Source organism: Heterocephalus glaber, unplaced genomic scaffold (assembly GCF_053883595.1).
Source record: "Heterocephalus glaber isolate CG9 unplaced genomic scaffold, H.glaber_assembly_v1.0 deba00000331, whole genome shotgun sequence".
Taxonomy (NCBI): Eukaryota; Metazoa; Chordata; class Mammalia; order Rodentia; family Bathyergidae; genus Heterocephalus; species Heterocephalus glaber.
In genome coordinates, this window is record NW_028258142.1 from 4209648 (window position 1) to 4221950 (window position 12303).

The 12303-nt window shown below is 39.0% G+C and overlaps 1 pseudogene; it reads right to left on the bottom strand.

Annotated features, from left to right (window-relative positions):
- Positions 1–9033: 9033 nt before the first annotated feature.
- On the bottom strand, positions 9034–10858 carry LOC101720852 (nucleophosmin pseudogene; annotated as a pseudogene).
- Positions 10859–12303: the final 1445 nt, after the last annotated feature.

Here is a 12303-nt window from a genome sequence, read left to right on the forward strand (position 1 = left end):
CCATGAGCCTTTTGTTCCCTTCAAGCCTTCAGTGCAGTGAGCAACAGCCATGTACCTCTATAGCATCAGTTTCCAGCCATGAGGTGCTCCTGGCATAGCTGGGTGATGGCAGGAGAGACTGAGGCAGCTCCATCTCCATGAGGCCATGAACTCTAGGTCCCACTTCCCCAGTGCACTTCCATCAGGTGGCCAAGCCCCAAGGCCACTCTGAGAACACCTCACCCACCTACAGCCACTTCTAGCTCAAATACTGTCATTGAGGGCACGGTGACTCTGTGAACTGCTCTGGAGACCTAAGAAGATGCTGTCCCACACAGGGATTGGGAAGCTACTGAGCTGGTGGGAGGCTGAATGGAGACATAGGTTGGCTCCTGTCCATCCAGGTACTTTGCCATAGTCAAGGAGCTGCTGCCCCATTCTGTCTCCAGGCCGGCCCTCTGCTTCTCAGCCACTGTCTGCCAAGTAGGTCACCACCACAGCTGCTATCTCTAGGATGACAGCATCGTAGCTGCACCCAAGGGTAGAGAACACTCAGCATCTTTGGCTCCAGAGTCATACTGACCTACAGATGCTTGCCCTGGTTAGACAGAGGCTACATGTGGCCCCTTGCCCTGGTTAATGACATTTCAGTCCATGGCTCCTCAGGGAGAGTAGTTGGACTGGCTGCATCTAAGTTGCAACTGGATTGCTAGCTGCACAGGAATCAAGGAGTTAGAGTCGGAAGTACTCTGCAAGGGTGTTACAGTAAATTTAATGCCAGTCATTCTGCAGCAATGGTCATGAACACTGTCCTGCCCTAGAGGAGCCTGGGCCTGTCTCCTGCTGATGCACTCAGTCAACAGCCACTTTCCTGAGTATGGTCACTCTCCTAGAAAGCATGTCCTGAAGTTATATGCCAGTGTGGCAAGAGCCTGGGCTGATGGTGTGTGTGGGATGCTGTGTGTATGTATAGGGTAGTGTGTGTAGCTAGGAATATATGTTTCCTGAATGTTAAAATGCTGGACTTCAGGCTATGTATTGCAAAAAATGGAAAATTAAAGTCAATTCAATATTTGGTGGAACAGATACAATCAGGGCAGCAAACATGGTTTCCAGTACCGAGTGTTCAAGATTCAGATAGATAGTGGAAGGCAGCTTTTTTTTAAAAAAAATTAATTTTATTGGTACATTTTAGATATACAATATAATGACATTCATCATTGGAAATTTGCACCTTTACATAATCTCTCTTGGTTTTTATTTTTATCCCATTCCCCTGCCCTCCCTCCAACCCCTCCATCCCACCCTATTTACAAAGACTTTGTTTCCATTTTTTCATTTTCTCATAATAATTCCATTCCCTTCTGTCCTTTCCCCTACTTCTCCCACTTCCGCTTCCCCTTTGGCCCCTTTCTTCCTATTTCACATTATCTATTATACCTTTTAGTCCTTATTTACACTTTCAGTTTCTCACAGTAGAGAAACTATTTGGTATTTACACATATGTGTGCTATTTATTTCACTTAAGAGTATGGCCTCAATGTGGAAGGCAGCTTTTGACAGGGATCTTTTGAGGAGGGCAGTGGGAGCCATCAATGGAGCATCCAAAGCTCCCAACATGGGTAGGAAAAAGCCGCAAATGTCACCTGGGCTGGATATTCTGAAGATTACTTGCTCCTGGGTTTTCTGTCACTGTAGTCTTCATCCCTATTGAGACAGCATGATGTTTAATGGTGGGCTGGTGACTTCAAATTCTCCAATCCTGCCCTATGGATGCTGTTGGACCTGTCTAACCTCAACCTGCAGCCCTCTGGAGGGTCTGTCTCACTCCACGCCTGCTTCTGTCCACGGGTCCACACCCAGGGCATGAACTAGCTATCCTTTTCAGTAGTGAAATGAGAGACCTAAAGTCTCAAGTATCTCTAGAGACACAGATTTCTGTGAAGATAAATGGAAGTGAGACACCCTAAAGCCTGAGGAGCACATTCTTTCCTTAGGTTTGGCCTGATCTTATCGCTACTTACTCTGTTTTCCTTCAGGTTTACCCAATTCCTGTGTGCTTTGGGCACTGTGTGGCATTTTCAAGTGTGAGTGGTAAGACTCCTTCAAGCAGATTTTGGTGCGGTCTCTCTCTGCCCATTGTTCTCAGCAGGCAGATCACCTATCCTCCAAAATGTGAACAATGTTGAATAAACCATGTTTTCTTTCTCCATTTATATGAAGTTTTGCTTTTGATTCTGAGACCTCTGAAAAATTTCCCAGCACAGGCTGGTACAGTGGGACAGAAATTAAATATTAAAACAAACACAGAGGCCACTGGCTCTGTTACTGTCTCTGTTTATACAGAAGATTCTGCTGTGTAATTATTTAGCTGATGCTAAATGCAAATGTAAATATTTAGCTGATACTACTCCTTTCAAAGCCCCAACCCAAGCTTTCTTTATCCCTTTATGAATAATTTGATTTAAATATGGGCAAGGAATGAGAGGGAAGGCGTGTGTTGAGTGTGAGTAGGAATAACAGAAATATCTGTTGTTATTTCTGTATTTCAGTGATGTGACTTCTCTGTTAGAAATTTGTATAAAAATTCAACAGCCAAGTTGGCTGGAATCATTACAATTCATGTCCATAAGAAGAAGTGGACATGTAGTGTACTATGCTTCTACCCCATCTTGAACAACATCAAGATCCTGTGGACATTTTCAAGGCCCTTTAGCCTGGATGACATTAGACTAAGTTCCCTGGAGTGGTCAGGAATGAACTTCCTATTCTGAAGTTAGATGACCGATTCCAGATACTGTGGGTGGGGAAATAGCATCATTTCATCAATATCAGGGTAAGAAAAAATTTACAATTTGATTTAAATGTCATCATTCATAGTGAATTAATCTTTGCATCTTATTTGTTCCATTTAAAAATTTACTTGAATTTATTGGTAGAAGATCATAATATATAATACTTCAAACATATATTCGACACTTAAAAATTTCAGTTTGAGATTCTGTTTTGAGAAAAAAAATCAAATTCTACTTCTCTACACAGATAAGCTTTCTGTGTAGAAAGCTTACCCAGCCCAATATTTACCTTAGCCTGAGGTTTTGTTACCTGGGGGTACTTGGGGGATCTCTACTTTAATACTAAAGTTGCCAGGCAACTTTATCATTAGCTTGAACAAAACTTAGAGTAATTACTTTGAAAATAATGGTATACAGTGTAATAACTATTGGTATTCTCTTATTATTTGGTTGTAAAAATTTGTTTTATTTTTTATAAAATTAAAAAAACCATGAAATATGAAAAACAAATATCTTTCATATAAAAATTTAATCTCGATAGCATATTTGCTAAAAAGTCAGGATAATACAGCCTCAGAACAAATAATTTGGGATTGTGCATGTGGATCTTTCTATTTGAGAAGTCTATGAATTGATCAAAAATAGTGGTTTGGTAAATTCTTTTTGTAAAGGAAATTTTAACTATTCTCTCTGAAAAATCTATTCTCCTGTGGTTATTTTTTTATTATGCTTTCCTTGATCATTTTTAACTTAAACATTAATAGAGTATATTTTCTTATAACTAGCTGGAGACAGACGATGTTTCAGATTTGCATTTTTCCCTTAACTCCTTCTTCCCTATATGTATATCCATTTACTGTGGTGTTGGAAGTGTCAAGCATCTATATAAAATGTGGAAGGTGGGGTGGGGATTTAGCTCAGTGGTTCCGGCACCTGCCTTGCAAACACAAGGTCCTGAGTTCGATCCCTGGTACCACAAAAAAAAAAATGTGGAAGGAGTAAATTGCAAAGAAAATTGATGCCAGCTGTTAAATGATTACCAACATTGCCCTCTAGAATCAGCAGCAAGCCGGGTTAGGCTAGGGTTAGGCCTTGATGAGGCAAAGATTCCTTAGAGACCACACCAAAGCACAATCCATGAGAAAAAAAAATGAGAAATTAAGCTTCATCACAATTTACAGCCTCATTTCAAAAGGCATCGACAACAATTTGAAAAGACAAGTAATAGAGAAAATATTTGAAAATAGATATATGATAAAGAACTTGTATCCAGAATTTACAAAAATCTAAAAACTCATCAAGAAAAAGACAAAGAATCCAATCAAGAAGTAGACAAAGAATCCAATCAAGAAGTAGACAAAGACATGAATCCAAATTTTACCAAAGAGGGTATATGAATGACTAGAAACTACCTGTTTAACATCTTTAGCCATTAGAGAAATGTAAACAAAAGCATCAGTATCATACCATTTCTTACCTACTTGAGTGTTTATAATCAATAAGATGAAAAGTAACAAATAGGGAGGATGTGGACACGAGCACTTTCAGATGTTGCTTAAAGAATATAAAGACAGCTGTTCTAGAAAGCAATTTGGTAAGTTTTCAAAAATTAAAGCATAAAGCTATCATATGACCCAGCAATTCTGCTTACTCCTAGGTATCATCCACCAAGAGAAATGAGAATATATGCCCACAAAAAGACTTGCATATGAGTGTTCGTTGAGCATTAATTTTTTTGTTGTTTTGTTTGTCTTTTGAGGTGGGATCTCAATAGGTAGTTCAGACTGGCCTTGAACTCACTATGTAGACCAGGCGGCCTCATACTCATGGCGATCCTCCTGCCTCCGCCTCCCAAGTGCTGGCATTACAGGTGTGGGCACCACCTTGCTTGCCTGCAGCATTATTTTTAAGGGCCAACTAAAAGGAACAAACTTCACACATGTCATATTATGAGTGAAAGAAGCCAGGCACAAGAGATCATGAAACCATTTATGTAAGGGGTCTAGAAAAGTTACAATTATAGAGCCAGAAAGTAAATTAATGTAGCCTGAGGCTGGGGAGGACATGGGTATTACCTGTAGGTGGGTATTGGGATTTTTTTTGAGGAATAAAAATCTTCTAAACTCATTTATGCTGATGGTTGCAGCTCCCCATAAACTTACTGAAAAATCATTGAGATGCACACCTAAAATGGATAAATTCTATGATAGGTAAAAATACCTCAGTAACATTGTTGCTTTATAAAAAGCAACAGTTTCTAGAAGAAAAGTTTCTAGAAGAAAAGTTTCTAGAAGAAATTCTTGGAATTTAGTACATTTTAGTCTTCTTGGATTCAGATTTTTTGGGAAAATTCCTGAACTTCTGTCTATATTAGTCTTTTTTATCTTTTCTTTTGGAATGAGTCATGTTCTCTCTTTTAAATTCACTTCAATTGGGGGCAATTTTTACATAGAAGCGAATAGTGTTATCTCCAGTTGTTTATTTTGATGTTAAAAATCTGTTTATTAAAGGTAACAGTTATTTCAAATTCAACTTTAAAAAAGGCCATGTTTTTCTAGGCCAGCAATTAGTCATTAGAATTTCTCTCATTGATCAGGTCATTGATCAGGTCAGGGGCACTGACGGACCCCAGGGGAAGTCTGAAAGCGCCTTGGTTTGGAAGAAAGGACCCCATGCCTCACCCCCTCCACCTCACAGCCATGAGCACGCTGCCTTTGCGGGGATGATTGTGCACACTGGTCTCTGTCACTCTGGTGACCCTGGTACTCTGGTATCTGTTGAAAGATTTGATTCTCAAGTCTGGGTTTTAGTGCTAGTGAGGAGATTACCTGATATTGTGGTCCTAGGGATTTGCTTACTATTGTGCATACAGAATGAGTTTTTTTAAGGAAGGAGGTGGCCAAAGCTGGGGTGCATGTGCCGCCATGGTTGTGTTAAAGAATTGGTACTTTTTTTCTTCTATTAAAATTTTTTTTTACTATAACTGTTGTTTTTGTTTTCAGCAAAGTTACGGTGAACACACTTAATTCACACACATATATTTCTTTTTTAAAGGTAGATCATTAGCAGTCCTAATTTTGAACCATTAATATGTTGCCCCCAAAAGGCTTGACTAATTTAAGCTCCAGTCAATAGTCACAGGCATGCTGATTTTACAATTCCACCCTAACAGTTTTGCAAATATGTTGGGTAAAAGTTGAACCACATTTTCTCTAGTCTTTAAATCTAAGATTTTTTTTTTATTTTCAGAATTGTTTTACATTTTAATATGTTTCTAAACTTTCTGAAAAATTGCAAGCACGCTTTATCATTATTTCTCTTTGTGAGCTACTCTGTACTCTCTGGCAGAAATACTACAGAATAGTGTGTTCTCAGTGAGTTGTATCTGGAGGCACATGCTATTAAATCGTTCCAATACAGTAAGTCCCTAACTGAGGAACATTTGAGTCGTGAACTTTCAGATAGCAATGGAGCTCACGTTATGAACATTCCTACATGTGAACCAATTGTGGAAGTATCTCGCGAGTCTGTCAGGCTCACAGTTGTGCTGCTGCATGCTTACTGTACAGTGCAATAGTGTACAGTAGTACAATACTCAATCAGAGCCCCAGATGCCCAGAAGCAAGAGCAAAAGCAATCCTCTATATGGCAGTTGTTGTACTGTATGTACTGTATCACCAATTTAAGGTAACTGTAAAAGTAAAAATATTATAGTTTACTTACAGTATTTTTGTGTTTGGTTTTTTTATGCTTTACATTGTATATTTGTGTCAAAGGTGTATAAGTCTTACTTTATCAGATTTATGAATGAATTAGACTTATGAACATTCTAGAACAGAATTCATTGACTTGTTGACTTACTGTATTGAGGATGTTAATTTTGTTTCATTTTATTTTTTATTTTTTTATTTTTTTCCAGTATGGGGGATCAAGCTCAGGACCTTGCACTTGCAAGGCAGGTGCGTTGACAATGAGCTAAATCCCTAGCCCGGTGATGTTAATTTTAATCATTAGGGTAAAGTGGGGTCCATCTGCTTTGCTCACTGTAAAATCCATAACTTTTCTTTAGTAAGTTGTGGGAAGATGTTATGGCTTATGTTTAAATGTCCTGTCAAAGCCTCATGCAAGTGAGGTGGGACTTTGTTTTTCATAGGTGGCTGAATCTGTAATGTGTGATGCTGGGATTAAGGGTGTGTGATTACTAAACCACTACACTTAATGATTGCTTTGGCATCACCCCAATCCTGGTAGTCTGGTTTGGATAAAAGAGGGAGAAAGACTCTGTTAAGATATCTTGTTCCTTTTGCTGTCTTCTGCTGCCATGAACTGTTGGCCCTCTGCCACCCTGCCTGCGAGCCACCTGATTAGGGACTGAAACTTCTATGAACTTTAAGTCAAATAAAGCTTTCCCCCTTTATCTTTGGGTGTTGGGTATTTTGTCTCTGCAATGAGAGAAAAGTAACTAAGACAGATGATAATTTGAAGTTATGGAAATGTCCTGTGCCTCCTCATCAAACATCTACCTGCAATACTGACCATCTATTGATCATTTTCTAATGCTAACTTTATTCATTTGCACTGTTAGGTAAGGGAGAAATTTCCCTCCTCCCCCCCCCCCCCCCGTCACTATCATTGGATCTGTCCCCGCATGGATTCATGGAATCTCTTTTGATTTAATCAGTTTAATCTCTTGCTATCATTATTTCCTTTGATAATCAAACTTGAGAAAGAGCTTCTTCAAGTTGCCTGGTCTGTCTTTTTGCATGTCCCTAGCTTTCTTTGAGCATTTTCTTCCTTTCTGGACAAGTTGTTCCAGATTCTGCTTGTATTTTCCCTATTTCAGGACTTTTCCTGCCAGGAACTGATTCCTCAGGGTAAAGAAGAAGATTTAGAAATCAAGATCTAAGTGTTGACATGTATTCACTGCTACAAGTGTGTCATCGCTTCTGTCCTCTCTGCAGATAGTGCTAAGGTTACGTGTGCACTATTCTAAGGCCCTTATCTCCCTTCTCTGTTCTTTCTCTCTCCTTGTCATTAGATACTAAGTACTGAAGCCATGAATTAGTACTGATAATTCCAATTCTAATCCCAGAATATTTACTGTCTCTTCCTCCACAGTAGGATTTGCCTACCATTATCCTCAGTATGGTCATATATTAGTTCAAGACCAGAATGTACACTTTCATGATTGCTAAACCATTCTAAGAAGAGAATCTACTCATGGAGTTTAATAATTTGTACAGCATCTTCTATTTTTGAGGTAAGGTGCACACAGAATGTGACAACACAGAGTGAGTGTACAATTACATAAGTATTCCAAAATATACACGCTCATGTAATACACAAATCAGAACCTGTGAAATTCCCTGTGAGCTCTGCCATTCATTCTAACTTTTTCACCATGGATTATGACTGCTCCTTCAAGAGCTGCATAGCATGAAATGACAAGATATGTGGCTTTGTATGTGGTGTTACTTGTATATTCTGGAGACAAATAAATCATGGATATTTGATTTTAGAATCTTTTCTTTCAGTCTGTAGTGGGTCTTCTCCTCCTCCTACCCCCTTTTGTTTCAGAGTACTAGGGATAGAATCCTAGGCCTTCATACTGAAATACATCCCAAGCCCCCTGCCCATTTTCATTTTTTATTTTGAGATATGTCTCAAAGTTGCTGTTTCCAGGGCAGAGTTCAAACTTGTGATCCCCCTGCCTCAGCCTCCAGAATGATGGGATTACAGGTGTGTACCACCATGCCCAGCTGCCTTCTCATTTCTGTTGTTGTTGGTTTTTTTTTTTTGGTACCGGGGATCGAACTCTGGTCCTTATGCTTGTGAGGCAGGCGGCGGAACCACTGAGCTAAAACCCCGGGCCCCTTCTCATTTCTTAATAGTGACTCTGATGAACAGACATTTTGAATTTTGCTAAAATCTGGTTTATCTTGTTTCTCCTTTATGGCGATACTTTATAATGTCTTACAGGAGAAATCATTTCCTTTGTGTTAGTGTTTATGACTAGGTATACGCTGCTTCTCAGATGAGTCTCTGTGTGTTGTGTGAGGTGGGGTCCGGTCCTTGTGTGTTTCCACGTGTGTGAGATAGCCCTTCATTCTTTCTGGTTGCACTTTCTGCTGATTTGGTTAACCCTGGTCAACTGTGATCTGGAAATATTAAATGGAAGATTCAAAAATAAACTATTCATAAGTTTTAAATAACATTTATTATAGTATATTGCCATCATTGTTCTATTTTATGATTAGTTGATACTCTCTTACTGGGGCTAATTTATAAATTACACTTTATTGTAGGTATGTACATTTAGGAAAACACATACCTCAGTACACACATCATTTGCTACTGAGGTTTACAGTACCCACCAGGGGTACTGGAATGTATCCTCTGTGGAGAAGGGGAAACTACTGTATTCAACTTTTTAAAAATTTTATTAAAATACTGAGTTTATTTCACATGTATATTTTTGTCTCCCCACCATCTCCATGTCTGACCACCACTACTACTATGTCCTATCATAACATTCCATACATACGTAAAACCAAGCAAACCATCTTTGAAAACTAAACAGGCATTTTGGACAACACATTCTTGGCAATGGAACCTGGACAACATTTATCAGACATGGTAGGGAAAGTTCTCACTTTGCAATATAAAAAGGTTAGCCAGATATCGACTGTTACAGAAATGAAATAAGATGGAAAATTTTAACCAACTGGTTAAATTGTTTTCTTAAAGAGACTTCCTCCACTGCCAGAGATCTTAAATAGCCTCCTGGTCAGTCATCCAGAAACAATTCTTCACATAATTGATGAACTTGGCTTCCACTTTGGGAAGAGAACCACCTTTTTCTATACTTAGAGTTCTGTTTTAATATCTTCTGCAGAACTAGGTCCTTTGGGTGTTTTAGGAGTCTTTTCTTGTTTTTTGAAGGATTCTTGACCTTTTGATCTTGGTGTTGATGGTTTTGAGTCTTTTCCGTTCTGGTTTGATTTTTGTGCATTTTTGGCTAGAGTATCTCGTATCAATTTCTTCACTGGTGCTTTCTCTTCCGCTTCCTCCTCATCAAAATCATTGTCATCATCATCATCATCATCATCTGCATCAGCAGCTAGTTTTACTTTTTTCTGTGGAAACTTGCTACCACTTTCAGGGGCAGACTGCTTTCCAGATATACTTAAGAGTTTTGTATCCTCTTCCTCCTCCCTCATCTGATTCTGCATCTTCCTCCACAGCCACTAAGTGCTGTCCACTAATATGCACAGGCCCTGAACCACACTTCAACCTTAAGACCACGGGTGGTGTAATTCCAAAGCCCCCAAGGGAAACCGTTGGCTGTACAGACATTTTCAAAGTTGCCAGTGTTACTTTAATTGGACTGCCTTCGTAATTCATTGCCTCTGCTTCCACAATGTGCAATTCATCCTTTGCACCAGCCCCGAAACTGACCGTTCTTAATGACAACTGGTGCTCATTTTCATCATTATCCACCTTAATATGATAATCTTTGTTGGCCTTTAGTTCACAACCGAAAAGATAGTCCTGGGGCCTCAGGGGGCTCATGTCCATATCCATCCAATCTTTCTTTTTTTCTTCTTTTTTTTTAAACTTCTTTTATTGATACATTTTAGGTATACAATACATTTACATTTCTCATTGGGAATTGTACCTTTACATGATGCATCTTGGTTCTTATTTTTTCCCCATTCCCAGCCCTCCCTTGACCCCTCCACCCTTCCCTATTTACAATGACTTTGTTTCCAATTTTTCCATTTCTCATAATTTTTCCTTTTCTTTCTTTCCTTTTCCCTGCCCCTCCCACTACCCCTACCCCTTTGGACCTTTTCTTCCTATTTTGCATTATCGATTATTCATTCTAATAATTGGTACATTTTAGGTATACAATATAATGACATTCATCATTGGAAATTTGCACCTTTACATAACCTCTCTTGGTTCTTATTTTTCGCCTTTCCCCTGCCCTCCCTTCAACCCCTCCATCCCTCCCTATTAACAGAAACTTTGTTTCCATTTTTTCATTTTCTCATACTAATTCCATTCCCTTCTATCCTTTCCCCTCCCCCTCCCACTTCCCCTTCCCCTTTGCCCCTTTTCTTCCCATTTCACATTATCTATTATACCTTTTGGTCCTTATTTACCCTTTCAGTTTCTCATACTAGAGAAACCAGTTGGTATTTATACATATGTGTCCTATTTATTTCACTTAAGAGTATTGCCTCAATGTGCATCCATTTAGCCATAAATGTCTCTAATTTCTCATTTTTTATGGCTGAGTAGTACTCCATTTTATAAAAAAAACACATTTTCTTTATCCAGTCTCCAGTTGATGGGCATTTGGGCCGTTTCCAAGTTTTAGCTATTACAAACTGTGCTGCTATGAACATGGGTACACACATATGTGGTATGATTCTTTTAATTCTTTTGGAAGGATATCCAGCAGGATAATAGCTGGATCAAATGAGACTTCCAGTCCTAGTTCTTTGAGGTATCTCCATACTGATTTCCACAGTGCTTGCACCAGTCTACACTCCCACCAGCAGTGGAGCAGTGTTCCTCTTTCCCCACAGCCCTGCCAGCATTTGTTATTGGTTGATTTCATGATAGCAGCCATTCTTTCTGGGGTGAGGTGGAATCTTAGCATTGTTTTCATTTGCATCTCTTGAATGACCAATGATGTTGAACATGTTTTCATGTATTTATTTGCTATTTCTACTTCTTTGCCTGAGAAATATCTGTTCATTTCAGGTGCCCATTTTTGGATTGGGTCTTTAAATTTGGGAGGTCTGATTTTTTAAAGTTCTTTATAGATTTGAGATAGTAGGCCTTTGTCTGAGGAACAGCAGTTGAAGATTTTTTCCCACATTATGGGTTGTCTCTTTACACTGCTGGTGGTTTCTCTTGCTGTGCAGAAGCTTTTTAATAAGAAGAGATCCCACTTGTTGATTGTTTGTGCTACTTCATGGCCAACTGAGGTTTTGTTCATAAAATCTTATCCTACACCAATGTCTTCAAGAGTTCTACCTAACCTCTGTCCCAACTGGTTCAGCATTTCTGTTTTAATATTTAGATCTGTAATCCATTTTGATTTTAGTTTAGTGCATGGTGAGAGATATAGCTCTAGCTTTAATCTTTGGCAAGTTGAAGTCCAATTTTTCCAGCACCATTTATTAAAGAGACTATCTTTCCTCCAGTGAGGGTGTTTGGCTCCTTTATTGAAGATGAGATGGCTGAGTGTGTCTGGAGTTGTTTCTGCATCTTCTAATCTGTGCCACTGGTCCTCAGGTCTGTCTCTTTGCCAGTAGCATGCTGTTTTCATCACAGTAGTTTTGTAGTATAGTTTCAAGTTGGAGATTGTGATAACCCCTGCCATGTCTCTGTTATCTTGAATTGCTTTTGATATTCTGGGTCTCTTCCTGTTCCAAATGAATTGTTGGATTGTTTTCTCAAGGTCTGTGAAATATGCTGCTGGGATCGCAATTGGAATTGCATTGAATCTATA